The sequence below is a fragment of the Oncorhynchus kisutch genome, linkage group LG4, assembly GCF_002021735.2.
Source record: "Oncorhynchus kisutch isolate 150728-3 linkage group LG4, Okis_V2, whole genome shotgun sequence".
Taxonomy (NCBI): Eukaryota; Metazoa; Chordata; class Actinopteri; order Salmoniformes; family Salmonidae; genus Oncorhynchus; species Oncorhynchus kisutch.
In genome coordinates, this window is record NC_034177.2 from 49,560,953 (window position 1) to 49,580,053 (window position 19,101).

The window sequence follows — 19,101 nt, forward strand, 5'->3', positions numbered from 1 at the left end:
TCATGAGGAATGCTTTTCAAATAGTCTTGAAGGAGTTCCCACATATGCTGAGCACTTGTTGCCTGCTTTTCCTTCACTCTGCGGTCTAACTCAACCCAAACCATCTCAATTGGGTTGAGGTCGGGTGAATTGTAGAGGCCAGGTCATCTGATGCAGTACTCCATCACTCTTTTTCTTGGTCAAATAGCCCTTACACAGCCTGGAGTTGTGTTGGGTCATTGTCCTGTTGAAAACAAATGATAGTCCCACGAAGTGCAAACCAGATGGTATGGCATTTTACTGCAGAATGCTGTGGTAGCCATGCTGGTAAAGTGTATTTAGATTTGTTTAACACTTTTTGGGGTACCACATGATTCCATATGTGTTATTTCATCGTTTGCATGATTTGTTTAACACTTTTTTGGGTACCACATGATTCCATATGTGTTATTTCATCATTTGAATGTTTTCACTATTATTCTACAATGTAGAAAATAGTATGAATAAAGAAAAACCCTTGAATGAGTAGGTGTGTCCAAACTTTTGACTGGTACTGTATGTATTAATGTATTCAAAGGAGGGGCAGAGGGTATAGGAAGGGAACATACAATAAAAATGTCTTACATTCTCCCGCTATTGAACACTCTATGGAATAGTCTAGAGATAAACAACTATAACAGCCAGTCTTCAGCTTTATATCGAAATATCACTTCACTCCCACTTGGTTAACCATCCATTTCAGCCAACTTTAGATCTATATTCAAGATGTAGATACTGTATGAAATTGGGGAAATAAAGACATTTCAGGCTAATTTTTATGAGTTTGCCCTCAGGAAAGGGAAATAGAAGCGAATCTCAGAGTATATCCGACCGACGAGTGGGGAATCACATTTAACACACAGTGAACAATAGCAGGATTTCAAAGTGGGCTTTGTGAGGGTGGGTTTGTCACTTGCGCTCGCACACTGCTGTATGTGTGAAATCAAACAGACTGTCTCTTCAAGTCTATGAAAATGTGTGAGTATAAAAAACAATATAGAGCATTTATTGGGACAGAACACTAAATGTGTTCGCATGGCGAACAAACAAACCACACACTTCTTGTGGATAAAAAAACGGCTTAAATAAAGAATACACGGCCTCCTCCCGCAGACAATGATGTGTTGTGCGTCCGTTTCACTTTGCCAAGTGACTGCCCAGCTGAAACAGAACGTTCCCATGACGTTCCCTAAAGGTTCTCCTCTTCTTTTTCCACAACGTTCTGGGTACCAAAATGTGTCAGCTGACTGACTGTAACAGAACGCCTCAGAAAGCCCATGTATTGTTATACACATGACCTTTGTTTACTTATGATACTCCAGTGATTTATAATTGAATGCTTGTGATAATACTACTATCCTACTGTTTTTACAGTAGACCATAGCATGCATCATGTTTAACAGTAGATAATAGCATGCATCATGTTTTGCATGGATCATTTTCTATAAAGGAGATGCACCGGTATATTGTATATTATGACATGATTATGTGTATTCAGAAATACTATTCAAACCATTGCCTTAAAATCTCACTGAACTCTTGGAATTGTCCAATGCCTTCAGATAAAGTGTTTAATGACTGATTATCAATGTGTGAGTGCTCTGTTGTATTTTGTATATTCATTCACAGCCACTCTATAGTGCTCTCAGAAGCAGTGGTAGGAATCATAGAACTAGAATGCCATTCTATTTCTATCGTTGGAATGATCTGAATAAGAGGTGTTATGAGCTGAACAGTCAAGTCTGTGATAAAGTAGTGCTCTATGTAGGGATTAAGGTGCGAATTGGAATGCTGCTTGTGTTGTCTAGCTCCCAGCTAAAGGGCATGGCAATCATCGAAACAACATAAATGTTGTATCAATTACTTCAATCTGATCTCCTATGCTGATTGGGGATTGTTTTATCAATGTTGCTTAATAAGAACAAATTATTATTTACAAAGACAGCCTACCAGGGAACAGTGGGTGTTAACCTTGTTCGACAGATTTTTACCTTGTCAGCTCGGGGATTTGATCCAGCAACCTTTTGGTCACTGGCCCAACGCTCTAACCACTACGATACCTGCCGCCACAATCCTTAATCATTACATTAGTAATAGAGAGTGGCCCCAGGCCTGCAATGAGTCAGAGGCTTTTCCCATGTTGCAATATTAACTATCCAATACCTCTCAAAATCAATCTTCTAAATGCTTGTGTTGATAATGCTTGATTCAAGAAATACACTTGTAATAGAACTGCAATCCATATTTGAAATCGTTTCAACTTTCGTTTCAACAATTGAATACTGAATCAAGCCCTAATGTTGGAAGGCAGCTGACACAGCACAGCTTTGACTGTTCGTATTAGATCAGATGAAATTATTTATGGAAATAATAAAAAATAATATTTCTGTATGAATTTTCAATATTTAAATAAATATTTGTATCAAACAGTTTACATTTTTCAACAATCATTCAGCTCTGAACATTGCACTATTTAGTAGGGTGTCAGAATAAGGTCATTGTTGGTTACATTGCATGGTATAGAGCTGACGCAGAGTTTTCTATATATTCTGAAAGTGCCCTCCTTTGAATAAAGCCCAAGTTTAATGAGGATATACAGTGGGGCAAGAACTTGAAATAGACAAAATGGCGGTGTACGCTTTGTTAGATTACTTAATGGGGAAAAAAATAATTTAAAAAACGTAGGATTTTCTAAATTCAAACGCATCCCCTGTGTCATGACTGTCCTGTGAGGATCAAAATGGGTCAGATCAGCTTGGCAATGGCTGACAGTAACCATTCCTTCTCTCACCCACAGGAGAGGGGAGGGGGGAGCTGGTCTGGGGGTTTTGACACCTCACACCTTGTCGTAAATTTAAGTAGAAGAGGGTTCTCTTTCTCTCCCCCAGTATTGGTGAAAGGAATGGCCTTTGTTAACAGTCTGTTTCCCGCCAAAACTCTAACACGCTCAAAAAAGTGAAGACTGGAACAATATCTCTAACATAAGAACAAGGGGAATGGTCAGTGGGGAGCTATAGAAAACTAATGTCATGTTGTTTTTTTATTTTGTGATGTCATTAAATATGGTATGGACAAAACACTGTAACTTAAAGTATTTACACTACAGGTATGAGGTCGCCGTCAACATTGTGTGTGAAATATGAACAATTTTGGAAATAGTTTTGTTAAGATAGGAATGTGACTTTGTACAAGTAAGTAGCCCCGCCCCGAGTGAGGTCAGAGAGCGTGTCATACCGACAGAACGTCCCCTTCGGCCAGAGTGCATAAAAGGATTGCCAATAGTGTCACGCCCTGGCCATAGAGAAGCTTTTTATTCTCTATTTTGGTTAGGCCAGGGTGTGACTAGGGTGGGCGTTCAATGTTATTTTTTCTATGTTTTTGTATTTCTTTGTTTTTGGCCGGGTATGGTTCTCAATCAGGGACAGGTGTCTGTCGTTGTCTCTGATTAAGAACCATACTTAGGTAGCTCTTGCCCACATGGGTCTTGTGGGTAGTTGTTTTCTGTTTTGTGTTTCTGCACCTGACAGGACTGTTTAGTTTTCGTTCATTCTCTTTGTTGTTTTGTTTTGTGTTCAGTTTAAATAAAAATAACATGAACGCTTACCACGCTGCGCTTTGGTCCACACCGTCTTCATACGACGACCATTACAAATAGAGATTAACATTAGACCAAGAAACATGAGGCGGGATCTACACGTTTGAAATGGCTGGAACTTTTAACCTCAACACAAGGTGAAGAAATTAACTCACCTTCCTTTAGACGAGAGAGAAGGTGAACTGCAGCTCATTTCCATCGTGGTCCGAATCCTGAATACCAACACGATGGGGAAAACAAACTCCCCTCACATACCATCACTGAGATAGCTGGCTTCAGTCAAATATCTAGGAAAGTGAATCTAAGTGAGACTTTCCTACTATGCACATCACCAATGGGAACCGTCGACACGGTTGGCTAGTTATCTTCCAGAGTGAACAACACAATAAGACGGGAAAGGGAAGACCCCTTTTGGACAATCAAAGCTGAAAGAGACTTCTCTTGCCGCTGAAAGGCCAACAACCTTCCTAAGGAGGGCTGGTTCCGACAAAGGTAAACGGCGAACAAAGGCATTCACACGTAAATACAGTCATAATTTCTTATTCCAAACGGTCGGTGGTTCATGTGCAAACTATATGATTACTGTGAGATTAGTTCTGAAATGTATGGACAATAAGTGTCTTTTCCCTCTCTCTCTCCTTGTCGTTGTGTAGAAAGCCACCATATTGTAAAAGTCTGCTAGGGACCTTTGTCTCATGTATTAAGTGTGTATGTTATCCTGTTATTATTTAGTTAGCTAGTAAATAAGTAATTAAACCAAGTTGTGTAGTACTGAATCATGAGCAAGGATGGGGCTTTTGCAGATCCAAGAAGGTTATGACTGTTCAGAATGAGGATATGATAAGAGGTAATGATTAATAAGATGACTGTTTATCGATGTAATAGATATATATCTTATAGAGTTTAATTCGAGAGATGGTAACTCTTTAAACAACCTCTTCTGTGGTGCCCCAAATTCCTAATGAGTTAGTTGTTACATTTTTTGGTATGTTCTTCAGATATACTGTATGAAGGTAATTGTGTGCAACTAGCAGTCTTTGGAAAGACAGAATCAGAATATGCACCTGTTTGGATATGAGAACCTTCTTGATCCGTTGGTTAAGGATATAAATGATATGGAACGGGGGGGGGGGGGGGTTCTTGAGGTTCTAGGTCAGTACGTAAAGGGAACAGTCTTCTGCGTCTGTGCAGACCACTTTGGGGCCCATGGCCTTGCCGGCTTTCAGGAAAGCCTTAATGTTGAGAAGTTCTGCAGATTCTGTTTAATTAGTTCAAACCAAATAGTTACCACTGCACCTTTGTGAAGGAACTCAAGGACAGTGACACGCTCCGGCGTGTGAATAGGGTGAAAAGGGAATGCGTACTGAGCAAGCACCTATCATACTTCCATCCAATCAGAGGATTTCCTCCAGATGTTTTACATAATTTTTTTACATAATTATCCCAGTACAATTGTACAAGAAATTGATTTGTAAAGGATTAATTTCATTTGATGGACTGAATAATCACATTAAGACATTTCCTTACGCATATTCAGACAGGGTTAATAAACCACAGAAAATTGCTAACCACTGGTGGCAATGGATATGAAAATTGGGCTGAAAATTATGATTACTCCCCCTCATGATTGGCAGCAATGTAACAGAAAAGGAGCTGTCAAAGAGATTGTCGAGGTACCGTGCTTTTTCCACATTCTGTTGTGTTACAGCCTGAATTTAAAATGCATTCAATTGAGATTTTGTGTCACTGGTCTACATACATTAACACATAATGTCAAAGTGGAATTATGTGTTTAGCAATTTTTACAAATTAATAAAGAACGCTGAAATGTCTTGAGTCAATACGTATTCAACCCCTTTGTTAAGGCAAGCCTAAATAAGTTCACAAGTAAAAATTTGACTAAACAAGTCACATAATGGACTCACTGTGTGCAATAATGCTGTTTACCATGATTTTTGAATGACTAACTCATCTCTGTACCCACACACATACAATTATCTGTAAGGTCCCTCAGCCGAACAGTGAATTTCAAACACAGATTCAACCACAATGACCAGGCAGGTATTCCAATGCCTCGCAAAGAAGGGCACATATTGGTAAAAAAAAGCTGATTGAATATCCCATTGAGCATGGTGATATTAATTACACTTTGGATGGTGAGTCAATACACCAAGTCACTACAAAGATACAGGCGTCCTTCCTAACTCAGTTGGCGGGGAGGAAGGAAACTGATCAGAGATTCCACCATGAGGCCAGTGGGGACATTAAAACAGTTACAGAGTGTAATTGCTCTTATAGAAGAAAACTGAGGGTTGATCAACAACATTGTAGTTACTCCACAATTACTAACCTAAATGACAGAGTGAAAAGAAGGAAGCCTGTACAGAATAAAAACTATTCCAAAACATGCATCCTGTTTTCAATAAAGCACTAAAGTAAAAATGCAAAAAACTTGGCAAAGAAATCTCCTGAATACAAAGTGTTATGTTTGGGGCAAATCCAACATAACACATCACTGAGTACCAGTCATCATATTTTCAAGCATGGTGGTGGCTGCATCGTGTTATGGATATGCTTGTCATGGGAAAGGTCTAGGGAGTTTTGGGGGGATAAAAGTAAACGGAATAGAGCTATACACAGGCAAAAGATGAATTTGAATTTTCCTGAATGGCCTAGTTAGAGTTTTGACTTAAATCGGCTTGAAAATAATGTCAAGACTTGAAAATAACTGTCTAGCAATGATCAACAACCAACTTGATCTTGAATAATAAATAAATAAATAATGTGCAAATATTCTACAATCCAGATGTGCAAAGTTCTTAGTTTTACCCAGCAAGCTGTAATAGGTGCCAAAGGTGATTCTGACATGTTTTGAGGGTTGAATGGGGGTTGAATATTTATGTAATCAAGATATATTAGTGTTTAAAAGAGTTGTTAACCACCTTTACACATACAATTGTGCTGTGAAGAGTTTTGAAAAGCCATTTGCTCATGCTTTGTTGCCAGAAATGATGTGCGCTCTTCCAAACCTTGTTGATTAGCTTGATTTTATCACACTCACACCTATCGATCGAGAGAGTAGCAAATAGCACTCTGTCTTTCAGTCTCGGTCTGTCTGTCTGTCTGTCTGTCCTTATTCTTCAATAAACAATGCATGCTGTTTATCCATAATTTATGTATTGTAGTGTTAGGGTAATCTGTTAGGGAAGAGATTGAGCTGTGTGCCTTGTTTAGTTTTAATATTTTCACAAGCCTGCTAAGTGATGGTGGTGTCCTGCACACACACAGCAACATTACTTGTTTTTTTCTACAGTGCCTTCGGAAAGTATTCAGACCCCTCGACTTTTTCCACATTTTGTTATGTTACAGCCTTATTCTCAAATAGATTTAACACAACACCCCATAATGACAAAGTGAAAACAGGTTTAGACATTTTTGCAAATGTATTTATTTAAAAAAACAGAAATATCTGATTTACATAAACATTCAGTCCCTTTGCTATGAGACTCAATTGACCTCAGGTGCATCCTGTTTCCATTGATCATCCTTGAGATGTTTCTACAACTTGAATGGAGTCCACCGCATAATCTCAATGCTCATTTTGGCAAAACACTTGCACACTCGAGTGATCACTATCGAACACAGCAGCAAGTGGCCACTCGATAAAGTGTTCAGTTTGAGATTCAGCCATAGAATTAGGCATACTGATTATGTCTCTAGATTGCAGGAAAATGCTGTTTCAGGTGTTTATAAAAATGATAAATTCTCCAACTTCGGACAACCTCCCACATCCTCACGTAAGTTCGTGCCCCGTCTAAAATATACAAAAGTAAGTAAATAGCCTTATTAGACTTAAAGATAAATTATGCCTATAAGGTCATTTTGTCAAACTTGCGAGGCTCTCCATGCTCATTAGTTGCTCTTTCAACATATTTGCTGCTACACTGAATCACTTTTTGCAAAGTCTCTGTTTTACATTGAGCCCAACCAGAATTGGTTCCTTGGCCACATATTCCCGAATTTTCATAATCACATGGGGTTTCTCGTTTCTGCGCCACAAAATTTTGGGTGACGTAAAACTGTAGTCTAGATGCGCAGATAGTAGGCAGAATGTGCTTCGATTAAAACAGAATACAGGAAGGCTGAAAGAGAGCAACGTGACCGGCAGGATTTTTGCCACATTCAACATTTAAAAAAACTACACCAACAGGTCAAATAGGTGTTGGAAAGATCTAAGGGCAGGTCTGTTTGTGTCAGCCCTTTCACAACCAGATAACTAACCATTCCACAATTGAAGTATCCCCAGCATCATTCAGGCTGAGATAACATTCCAATTAGTCAATGGGTCTCATTGGCATGCAAGCTGGATCCCCTGCAAATGTCAAATTAGATACTGATCACCACACAGCCCCAATACCCCATCAGTCATACAGGGAGGATACTGCCCTTGTCGCTGAAGCTTGTTAGCTGTGCAAGCTGGTCGGGCCCCGAGAACGACAACCACCGCTGACTAATTTCTCCTCAGCCTGTTAGGACACACTCATGTCCTGTCACCTCGAGGACCTTGAATCAATTTCAGTAGGGAAGAGAGAGAAAAGAAGCTGTACATATACTGTATGGTACTAGAGTGGCTGACTTGTATTTACAGGTTGCTTTCCTGTAACTTGGTTACGCTATTATGTGCTTGTGTCGTGAAAGGCTTGTTATTATGTTTAGCAGAATTGCCCATTTTTATTTTTGTTGTTTTTTATTTCACCAGGTAGGCCAGTTGAGAACAAGTTCTCATTTACATCTGTGACCTGGCCAAGATAAAGCAAAGCAGTGCGACACAAACAACAACAAAGAGTTACACATGGAATAAACAAACGTACTGTCAATAACACAATAGAATAAGTCTATATTCAGTGTGTGCAAATGGCGTGAGGAGGTAAGGCAATAAATAGGCCATAATATCAAAGGAATTACAATTTAGCAAATTAAACACTGGAGTGATAGATGTGCAGATGATGATGTGTAGAAATACTTGTGTGCAAAAGAGTTTTAAAAAAGTAAATAAAAACAATATGGGGATGATGTAGGTAGATTGAATGGGCTATTTACAGATGTGCTGTGTACAGCTGCAGTGATCGGTAAGCTGCTCAGATAGCTGATGCTTAAAGTTAGTGAGGGAGATATGTCTCCAACTTCAGCGATTTTTGCAATTCGTTCCAGTCATTAGCAGCAGAGAACTGGAAGGAAAGGCGGCCAAAGTAGGTGTTGGCTTTGGGGATGATCATTGAGATATACAGTGCCTTGCGAAAGTATTCGGCCCCCTTGAACTTTGCGACCTTTTGCCACATTTCAGGCTTCAAACATAAAGATATAAAACTGTATTTTTTGTGAAGAATCAACAACAAGTGGGACACAATCATGAAGTGGAACGACATTTATTGGATATTTCAAACTTTTTTAACAAATCAAAAACTGAAAAATTGGGCGTGCAAAATTATTCATCGACCTGGCCCTCTTGGGTAGGGGGCAGTATTTTGAATTTTGGATGAATGAAGTGCCCAATGTAAACTGCCTATTAATCAGGCCCAGAAGCTAGGATATGCATAAACACTCTAAAGTTTCCAAAACTGTTAAAATAATGTCTGTGAGTATAACAGAACTGATATGGCAGGCGAAAACCTGCGGAAAATCCATCCAGGAAGTGGGATATTTTTGATGTGGGTACTTTTCAATTGAATGCCTATGCAGTATGTATTGGGATAGGACCCAGATTGCAGTTCCTATGACTTCCACTAGATGTCAACAATCTTTAGACATTGTTTCAGGCTTGTTTTCTGAAAAATTAGGAAGAATGAGACCATTCTTTCAGTGGACTGTAGAAAGAAACAGAGCTGTTTTGCGCGCATGACCAATTGCGCGCCCGTTATTTTTCCTTTCTATTGAAAAGGCTATTGTCCGTTTGAAATATTATTGATAATTTAGACAATCGACAACCTGAGGATTAATTATAAACATCGTTTGACATGTTTCGACGAACTTTACCGGTACTATTAGGCTGTATTCATCTGCATGTTGTGACAGCCTTTGAGCCAGTGGATTACTGAACAAAACGCCCCAACAAAACTGAGTTTTCTGGACATAAAGAGGGACTTTATCGAACAAAACCAACATTTATTGTGTAGCTGGGACTCTTGTGACTGCAATAATATGAAGATCATCAATGGTAAGTGATTAATTTTATTGCTATTTCTGACTTTTGTAATTCCTTTACTTGATTGTAAAAATGTTGTACGCTTTTGTAAGCGGGGCGCTGTCCTCAGATAATTGCATGGTATGCTTTCGCCGTAAAACCTTTTTGAAATCTGACACAGAGGCTGGATTAACAAGAAGTGAATCTCTAAACCAATGTATACCACCGTATTTTTATGAATGTTTAATTGGACTATTTCTGTATTTTGAATTTGGCGCTCTGCAATTTCACCGGATGTTGGCCAGGTGGGATGCTAGCGTCCCACCTGCCCATAAGTAGTTCATATGACTCTGGAAGGAGAGTTTACATTCTAGCCAGACACCTGAAACACTGAACTCTATCTGATAAGTAGTTGGTGGACCAGGCGAGGCAGTCATTTGAGAAACCAAGGCTATTGAGTCTGCCTATAAGAATACAGTGATTGACAGAGTAGAAAAGCCTTGGCCAGGTCGATGAAGATGGCTGCACAGTACTGTCTTTTATCGTTGGCAGTTATGATATCTTTTAGTACCTTGAGCGAGGCTGAGGTGCACCCGTGACCAGCTCGGAAACCGGATTGCAGAGCGGAGAAGGTACGGTGGGATTCGAAATAGTCAGTGATCTGTTTTTTAACTTGGCTTTCAAAGTCTTTAGAATTGCAGGACAGGATGGATATAGGTCTGAAACAGTTTGGGTCTAGAGTGTCACCCACTTTGAAGAGGGGGATGACCATGTCAGATTTCCAATCTTTAGGGATCTCGGACGATACGAAAGAGAGGTTGAACAGACTGGTAATATGGGGTTGCAACAATTTTTAGAAAGAGAGGGTCCAGATTGTCTAGCCCAGCTGATTTGTACGGGTCCAGGTTTTGTAGCTCTTTCAGAACATCTGATATCTGGATTTGGGTGAAGGAGAAGCTGGGGAGGCTTGGGCAAGTAGCTGCGGGGGGTGCGGAGCTGTTGGCCGGGGTTGGGGTAGCCAGGAGGAAAGCATGGCCAGCTGTAGAGAGATGCTTATTGAAATTCACAATTATCGTGGATTTATCGGCAGTGACAGTGTTTCCTAGCCTCAGTGCAGTGGGCAGCTGGGAGAAGGTGCTCTTATTCTCCATGGTTTTTACAGTGTCCCAAAACTTTTTGGAGTTAGAGCTACAGGATGCAAATTTCTGTTTGAAAACACTAGCCTTTGCATTCCTAACTGACTGCATGTATTGGTTCCTGACTTCCCTGAAAAGTTGCATATCGCGGGGACTATTTGATGCTAGTGCAGTCCGCCACAGGATGTTTTTGTGCTGGTCGAGGGCAGTCAGGTCTGGAGTGAACCAAGGTCTATATCTTTTATTAGTTCTACATTTCCTGAAAGGGGCATGCTTATTTAAGATGGTGAGGAAATTACTTTTAAAGAATGACCAGGCATCCTCTACTGACGGGATGAGGTCAATAAATTTTTTTTATTAGAAGCTCGAACTGTTTGAGCATAGACCTGGAAAGTATGACAGAACTTTGCAGGCTACCTCTGCAGTAGATTGCAACCGCCTTTGGCAGTTCGATCTTGACGGAAAATGTTGTAGTTGGGGATGGAAATCTCTGAATTTTTGGTGGCATTCCTAAGCCAGGATTCAGATATGGCAAGGACATCAGGGTTGGCGGAGTGTGCTAAACCAGTGAGTAAAACAAACTTAGGGAGGAGGCTTCTGATGTTAACATGCATGAGACCAAGTCTTTTTCGGTTACAGAAGTCAACAAACATTGCTGATTGGCTGTATCTGAATGAGATTTAAACATGAACACACATTGAATATCTATTTGGCTGAAGGTATTCAAACTTAACAGAGCCATGGCAGTGCCACTCATAGTCCTAGATATACCAAGAGCCTTATGAAACCTTTTTAAAGACATAATAACACATTCAATACAAAATTAAGGGTAACATATGCAGGAGAAGGTGTTTGAGTGTAATCATGTTGGCCATATTGGATTCAGAATCAAATAGTCTTAATGAACATGCGTATTGTACACAATTCTGAAGAAAAAAAATCATATTTATATTTAATTGAACATCCACCAAATGGTATTATGGCAGCCAGTTTGGATTTTGAATGCCATTTTTGATTTGAGGCTAAATCCATGGTGGCCCCAAAGATGAACTGTGATGGCCCCTGACCTAATTACAAGAGTAGGGGCTAAATATACAAAATCCTTAATTCCGATGTCTGAGCCCACTTGTTTTCCTTAGAGCAAATTACACTAGCCAAAACATCAAAAATCACATCTAACTGTTTTTTTTTGTCAGGAAGGATGATACAGCACTGAATGAGTTCAAATTTGATTTGGAAAATTGTCTATTAATCAGCTAAAAAAAGTAAAGTAAAGCTTTCATTCATCATAAATATTCATAGTTTACATTTCCGACTATTGTATCCCTGTGTTTACAGGTCTATATTTCCGAGATTCTTTAAGATATCCTAGTGCTGTTTATTTGTGTATGTAGGGCAGACAACTGACTACTTGTGTTCCAAATGTTCTAAATATCAGAGCTTTCCCACCCCCAGCAAGGCATTATTCTGCACTTTTTGAGTTCAGGGTGTGTCACATTATCTATCAATTTAACCACTTTTGCAGTAAAATATCTTTACGCAACCATCCATTTAATATTTGAGAGACATTAGGGATGTGTAAAAACATGGTTATGTTTTGTTCTACATCGGGTAAAGGTATCTCAAAAACGAAAGCCCTTTTTGATGACCTGGCCACTAGCTTAGTAACAGAGTCTAAGAAAAGACAGGCCTCTACATGCCAAAGTTTTACATCCCGGGTCACATAATTGAAAAAAGGCCTTTCCACTAGCCTTAACAAAACAAAAAATGTAATCAGTATTGCATCATAGAGTGTCAATTATCTAACTGTTGAAAACAATTGCTTTTTTTTTAAAGAATCCTGCATATCAATCCTGGAGAAAGAAAATCTTGCATTTTTGTGAGTTAGGGTCTCGCTAAGTTGAATTGTGCTACCTATATTTGTAAGGTGTTATTTGAATAAATGTACAAAAACAGATGATTGAAGTGAGGGCCAGTGGCTAAGAACACAGTACATAACAACAACTATTCTGTTATACATTTCTCTAGCTTGGCTGGCTATTTAATAGATGTTTATGTAAATGTCTTTGTTGGTGTGTCCAGGGGCTGTTCTAGAAAGCAGGCTCAATGAGTTTGCCAGCTAGCTGTCCTAAATATTCTGGGATAAATTACAGAGTTGGCATGGTATAATTGACTCGACAATCAGCAACCCATATAAGTTCAGCTTACTAAATGAACCAGAAAATCAAGAGATATAGCTGACTGTTTGTCAGGGTTAGCTGATCAATTTAATTATCCTGCTTTCTATAATGTACAGTTATGAATATAACTACAGCTCCTTGAAGGAGGAAATGAGATATAACATGCTATGGGAAGTCAACGACCAATCATATTCACCTGAAGAAAATTAAATCACACTCAACGGGCCAATGCATGCCGAGCCCACCCTCGGAAGCCTCGCCTTCCTGGTTATAATACCGGCGCTCGCATCCATTTCCTCAATTCAGTACCGCTCTTCAGCAAGCCCAAATCCCCTGACAGCATGGTGCCCAAATATGTTATACATTGGCTTGCGAAGGTATTCAACCCCTTGGCATTTTTCCTATTTTGTAGCCTTACAACCTGGAATTAAATTGATTTTGGGGGGGGGGGGTTGTATAATTTGAGTTTGAGTTTATTTTTATTTTTACAGGGACAGTGCACATTAATCAACATTTCAGTAAAAGTGCCGGTTTTAGCCAACCGGCTAATTTTCAACCGCAGTCCCTGGGCAGGTTATTAAAAACAATTACAATATAGACAATAGCAACATAGAACAAGCAAGACATAGCATACAGACAGAGCAACATAGGACAAGCAAGACGTAGCATACAGACAGAGCAGCATAAAACAAAAAGCAGCAAGACAAAATTCATAAAAGCAACAAAGTGTTTCCACACCTCACAAGCTACAGACAACAGACAACATGGAGTGGCAACACACAGCTAGGGACCATGTTCACAAATCTGATTGACCTTTAGCCATGTCTTCAAGCATTTTGTGAAAGTGTGATATGTGGTGCAGTTATGTGTGTCTGATGGCAGTGTATTCCAGACATGGGAAGCTCTCACAGAGAATGCAGATTTACTAAAGGTGCTTTTCCTTAGGGGAACTATACAGTCACCTCTCATGGCAGACCTTGTGGATCTGCTGCCATATGTCTGGGTTTTCTGTTTAACAAAAATATTGAGTGGAGGGGGAGCCAGGCCATTGAGGATCTTGAATACAAGACATGCGTCGGTGTATTGCACAAGATTTTCCCAACTCAAGGGCTCATGCTTTCTAAGGATGTGACAATGATGATGGCTATTGGGCTTCCTATCAAGCACTTTGAGAGCCTGTTTGTAGACAGACTGAATAGGTTTTAATGTTGTACAGCAAGCTTGGGCCCAACTAGTCAAGCAGTATGTTAAGTGGGGGAGTATCATAGATTTGAAGTACAGTTTTGCTACCTCTGTAGTCAAACAATTTCGTATAAATCGGAAATTAGCTAGGTTGAATTTGGTTATTTGAATTACCTTTTTCACATGCTTTTTAAAAGAGAGGTTGGAATCAAGTATGATGCCAAGGTACTTAAAATCGGATACCACCTGGAGCTTCTCCCCTGACACATAGACATCTGGCTCAGTAGCATCTGTTGCCCTCTTTGTGAAGAACATGCAAACAGTTTTTTTCACATTGAGATGCAAACACGAGTCACTGAGCCACTTTGTAACCTGGACCATTACAGTAGTGAGTTCTTGTGCAGCTTGTTGTTTGCTCTTTGCATGCACATATATCACTGTATCATCTGCATACATTTGAACTTCAGACCCAGTACAGACAGAAGGCAGATCATTAATGTACAGGCTGAACAGGAGGGGCCCCAGTATTGACCCTTGGGGCACGCCCACATCATAGCTACGAGTGGGCGACAGCTCATTGCTCACTCTGACACACTGAGTTCTGCCTTCAAGGTATGATTTCATCCATCTCAAGGCATCAGGGGAAAAGTTGAACTTGGACAATTTTGTGATGAGAATCTCATGGTTAACAGTATCAAAAGCCTTCCTTAGGTCCAGAAACACAGCCCCAACAGCACCCCCTTTGTCCATCTTGGACTTCACATTTTCCAGAAGAAAGCAGTTGGCCGTTTCTGTGGAGTGTTTCGCTCTGAAGCCAAACTGCATGGAGTGTAATGTGAAGGGGCTGTTGTTGAGGTGGGCAATCAGTTGTTCTGCTAAACACTTTTCAACAACCTTTGACACCACAGGTAATATACTAATGGGCCTGTAGTTACTCACGTTAGCAGGGTCTCCTGATTTAAAGATGGCCGTTATTATGGCCGACTTCCATACCCTTGGAAACACACCGAGACCAATAGATGTGTTGGTGACCTTAGTAATGGGGCCAATGAGTGACTCTTTGTAGTTTTTAAGAAAGGTAGAGTCCATCCCAAACACATCTTTGGCTTTAGAGTTCTTTAGTGAGCTAATCACCTTGTTCACCTTTGACTCAGAAACCTCCCTTATGATGAAGACAGGTTGAGTGTCATTCACTAGCACTGAGCCCAAGAAACAAGTGGAGGGGTTCTGTGTCAGTACCCTGACAGAGTCAATAAAGTAGGAATTGAAGGCTATTGCTATTTCGACTGCATCCTGTGTTAGATTGTTATTCACCATGATTTCTAGTCTTTTTGCAGTGTTACTATGGTCTTTCCCTGTTAACTTTTTTAGATTCTCCCATATCAATTTAGAATTTCCCTTTGCTTCACCAATTATGTTAATAAAAAAGTTTGCCTTGGCCTGTCTGATTTCTTTCATCACCTTATTTCTCAACATGGTAAACCTACGTCTGTCATGCTCTAATTTAGATTTTAGGGCTATTTTTAGAGCATAATCTCGTTCTTTCATCAATTTCCAGATTTCTCCATTTAGCCAAGGAAGAGTGCTCTTTTGGCCAGGTTTGGATTTGATTTTCTTTAGGAAGCCATTTATTGTAGTCTGGATTGTGGATAGAAAAACCTGACTATCAGCTTCCACGTCTGTATAGGACAAGAGATCATTCCAGTTTATTCCCTTAATTGCTTTTTCAAAATTATTTAATTCACTCTTAGGTATTCTGAGTTGATCCGGCTTTCTAACAGTAGAGAGGTTAAACCTGCTCTTAGACAGCTTTCTGGCTATAAGTGTCAGATTATGATCAGACAGCCCAGTAACCATATTGAATGATTTAGTCACTCTCTCTGGTTTATTACTGAACACCAAATCAATCTGTGTTTTAGAGCAACAAGTCACCCTGGTTGGCCCTTTAACTAGCTGTGTAAGGTCAAAGGTATTAGTGATCCGTTTGAGGGTTTTCCTACAACACTTGTCTTCATAATTAATGTTAAAATCTCCCATTAAGATGACCTCTTTCCCAAAATCACATTCCCTAAGCATGGTATTAAACTGATCAAAAAACACACTTTTGGTGGAAGGTGGCCTATACATTCCAATGAGGGTAAAAGACATTTGGGGAGACAGTGTAACGTTCAGGCCGATACATTCTAGTTCATTATCACATGACCACTCAATTTGTTTACATCGGTAAATCATCACACCCCCTCCTCTTCCCTCAATCCTGTCTCTCCTGAAAACATTGTAGCCAGGCACAACCAAAGCAGCACATGGAGAGTGTTTATGAAGCCATGTCTCTGAGAGGCAGAGAAAGTCAAGGTTGGAGTCTGTGAGTAGATGTTGAATTTGATCACTTTTTGGAATGACACTATTTGATCTACACAGCATGCCTACCACTTTGAAGATGCAAAATATTTTGCATCCAAGTAAATACTTTGTAGAGCCACCTTTTGCAGCAATTACAGCTGCAACTCTCTTGGGTTATGTCTCTATAAGCTTGGCACATCTAGACATTGGGATTTTTGCCCATTCTTCAAGGAAAAACTGCTCCAGCTCCTTCATGTTGGATGGGTTCCGTTGGTGTACAGCAATCTTTAAGTCATAGCACAGATTCTCAATTGGATTGAGGTCTGGGCTTTGACTAGGCCATTTCAAGACATTTAAATGTTTCCCCTTAAACCACTCAAGTGTTGCTTTATCAGTATGCTTAGGGTCATTGTCCTGCTGGAAGGTGAACCTCCATCCCAGTTTCAAATCTCTGGAAGACTGAAACAGGTTTCCCTCAAGAATTTCCCTGTATTTAGCGCCATCCATCATTCCTTCAATTCTGACCAGTTTCCTAGTCCCTGCCATTGAAAAACATCCCCACAGTGAAGCATGGTGGTGGCAGCATCATGCTGTGGGGATGTTTTTCAATGGCAGGGACTTCTCGGGGTGATGTGAGGTGTTGGGTTTGTGCCAGACATAGCATTTTCCTTGATGGCCAAAAAGCCATATGTTCCATATGTTTGGGGAGACTCCCACATTCCTTTTGGCGAACACCAAACGTGTTTGCTTATTTTTTTCTTTAAGCAATGGCTTTTTTTCTGGCAACTCTTCCGTAAAGCCCAGCTCTGTGGAGTGTATGGCTTAAAGTGGTCTTATGGACAGATACTCCAATCTTTGCCTCTCCTTCTGGGTTATCTTTGGTCTCTTTGGTGCCTCTCTGATTAATGCCCTCCTTGTCTGGTCCGTGGGTGTTGGTGGGTGGCCCTCTCTTGGCAGGTTTGTTGTGGTGCCATATTCTTTCCATTTTTTAATAATGGATTTAATGGTGCTCCGTGTTCAAAGTTTCTGATATTTTTTTATAACCCAAACCTGATCTGTACTTCTCCACAACTTTGTCCCTGGCCTGTTTGAAGAGCTCCTTAGTCTTCATGGTGCCGCTTGCTTGGTGGTGCCCCTTGCTTAGTGGTGTTGCAGACTCTGGGGCCTTTCAGAACAGGTGTATATATATTCTGAGACCATGTGACAGATCATGTGACACGGATTGCACATAGGTGGACTTTATTTTACTTTCTTTTGTACTTCTGAAGGTAATTGGTTGCACCAGATCTTATTTAGGGGCTTCAGAGCAAAGGGGGTGAATACATATGCACGCACCAAAGTTCACTCCTTCAGGGAACAGTAGTTATATTCATAACTGTAAGTTCCCTCTTAGTTGGTCACTCGGTATAGCATACTAAGGGAACATACAATCATGCCCCAAGCCAGCTCAGATGGGACCAAACTGGGAGGCCTATGGAAACCCAAGCCCAGAAACTTTACACACACATGTTCTAGGGAACCAGAACCTACTGAAACTTGGCTATGTGCACTGACACACTGCCACTGCAGCCCAAGTACATAGACCCCATGATTCCAAGAACAATACTTTCCTTGCCAGCCTGAAATACCAGAACTCGTACAAGGAACCGCAAGTCCAAAACAACAGAAGCCTGTCGTGACTTGGTAAAGCACACACACGCTCTGCCTACCATCAACCAGAGTTGATGAACCACTTCAGCCCGAGGTTCAAACTCACAGGAAACGTGCTGTATCCTGGAAACGGTGTACTTGTGTGCTGCCACTGCAGCCCAAGGCTCAAACCCACAGGCAACTGTGGTAACCCTGATAATACACACTTTATGCGCTGCAGCACCCCAAGGTACAAGGAACCGTAACCCGGATAAATGCACAACCTGCACGCTGCCTAAGACCTACACCTGGACCCAGCCATAAGATGCTGAGCCATACTGGGAGCAGTTACATCCAAGCGATAAAACCTCACAAATGTATGTTGGAACCCCAACTCGCTGCTGCACAGATATCACCTATCACCATGCCCCTGAACAATGCCCAAGAAGCCGCCACACCCCTAGTGGAGTGAGCACACACACCGCTAGGCGACCTTTGCTCTTTTATTTTGATTTACCTTTATTTAACTAGGCAAGTCAGTTAAGAACAAATTCTTATTTTCAATGACGGCCTAGCAACAGTGGTTAACTGCCTTCCGGTTACTCGTCCAATGCTCTAACCAGTAGGCTACCCTGCCGCCCCATATGCCATGGGGATCCACAAACCAATGCCTCCACAATCCAATGAGAAAAACTCCCTTCTCTGAGCTGAAAAAGCGAAACAGACAAAGAGTTGGTCACAAACGTGCATATCCTTAATCCTATACATATACATGCGTAAAGCGCGCACCGGACACAGGCCATGCAATTCTTTTGCTCACTGGAAGCAAACTGAGGAGGT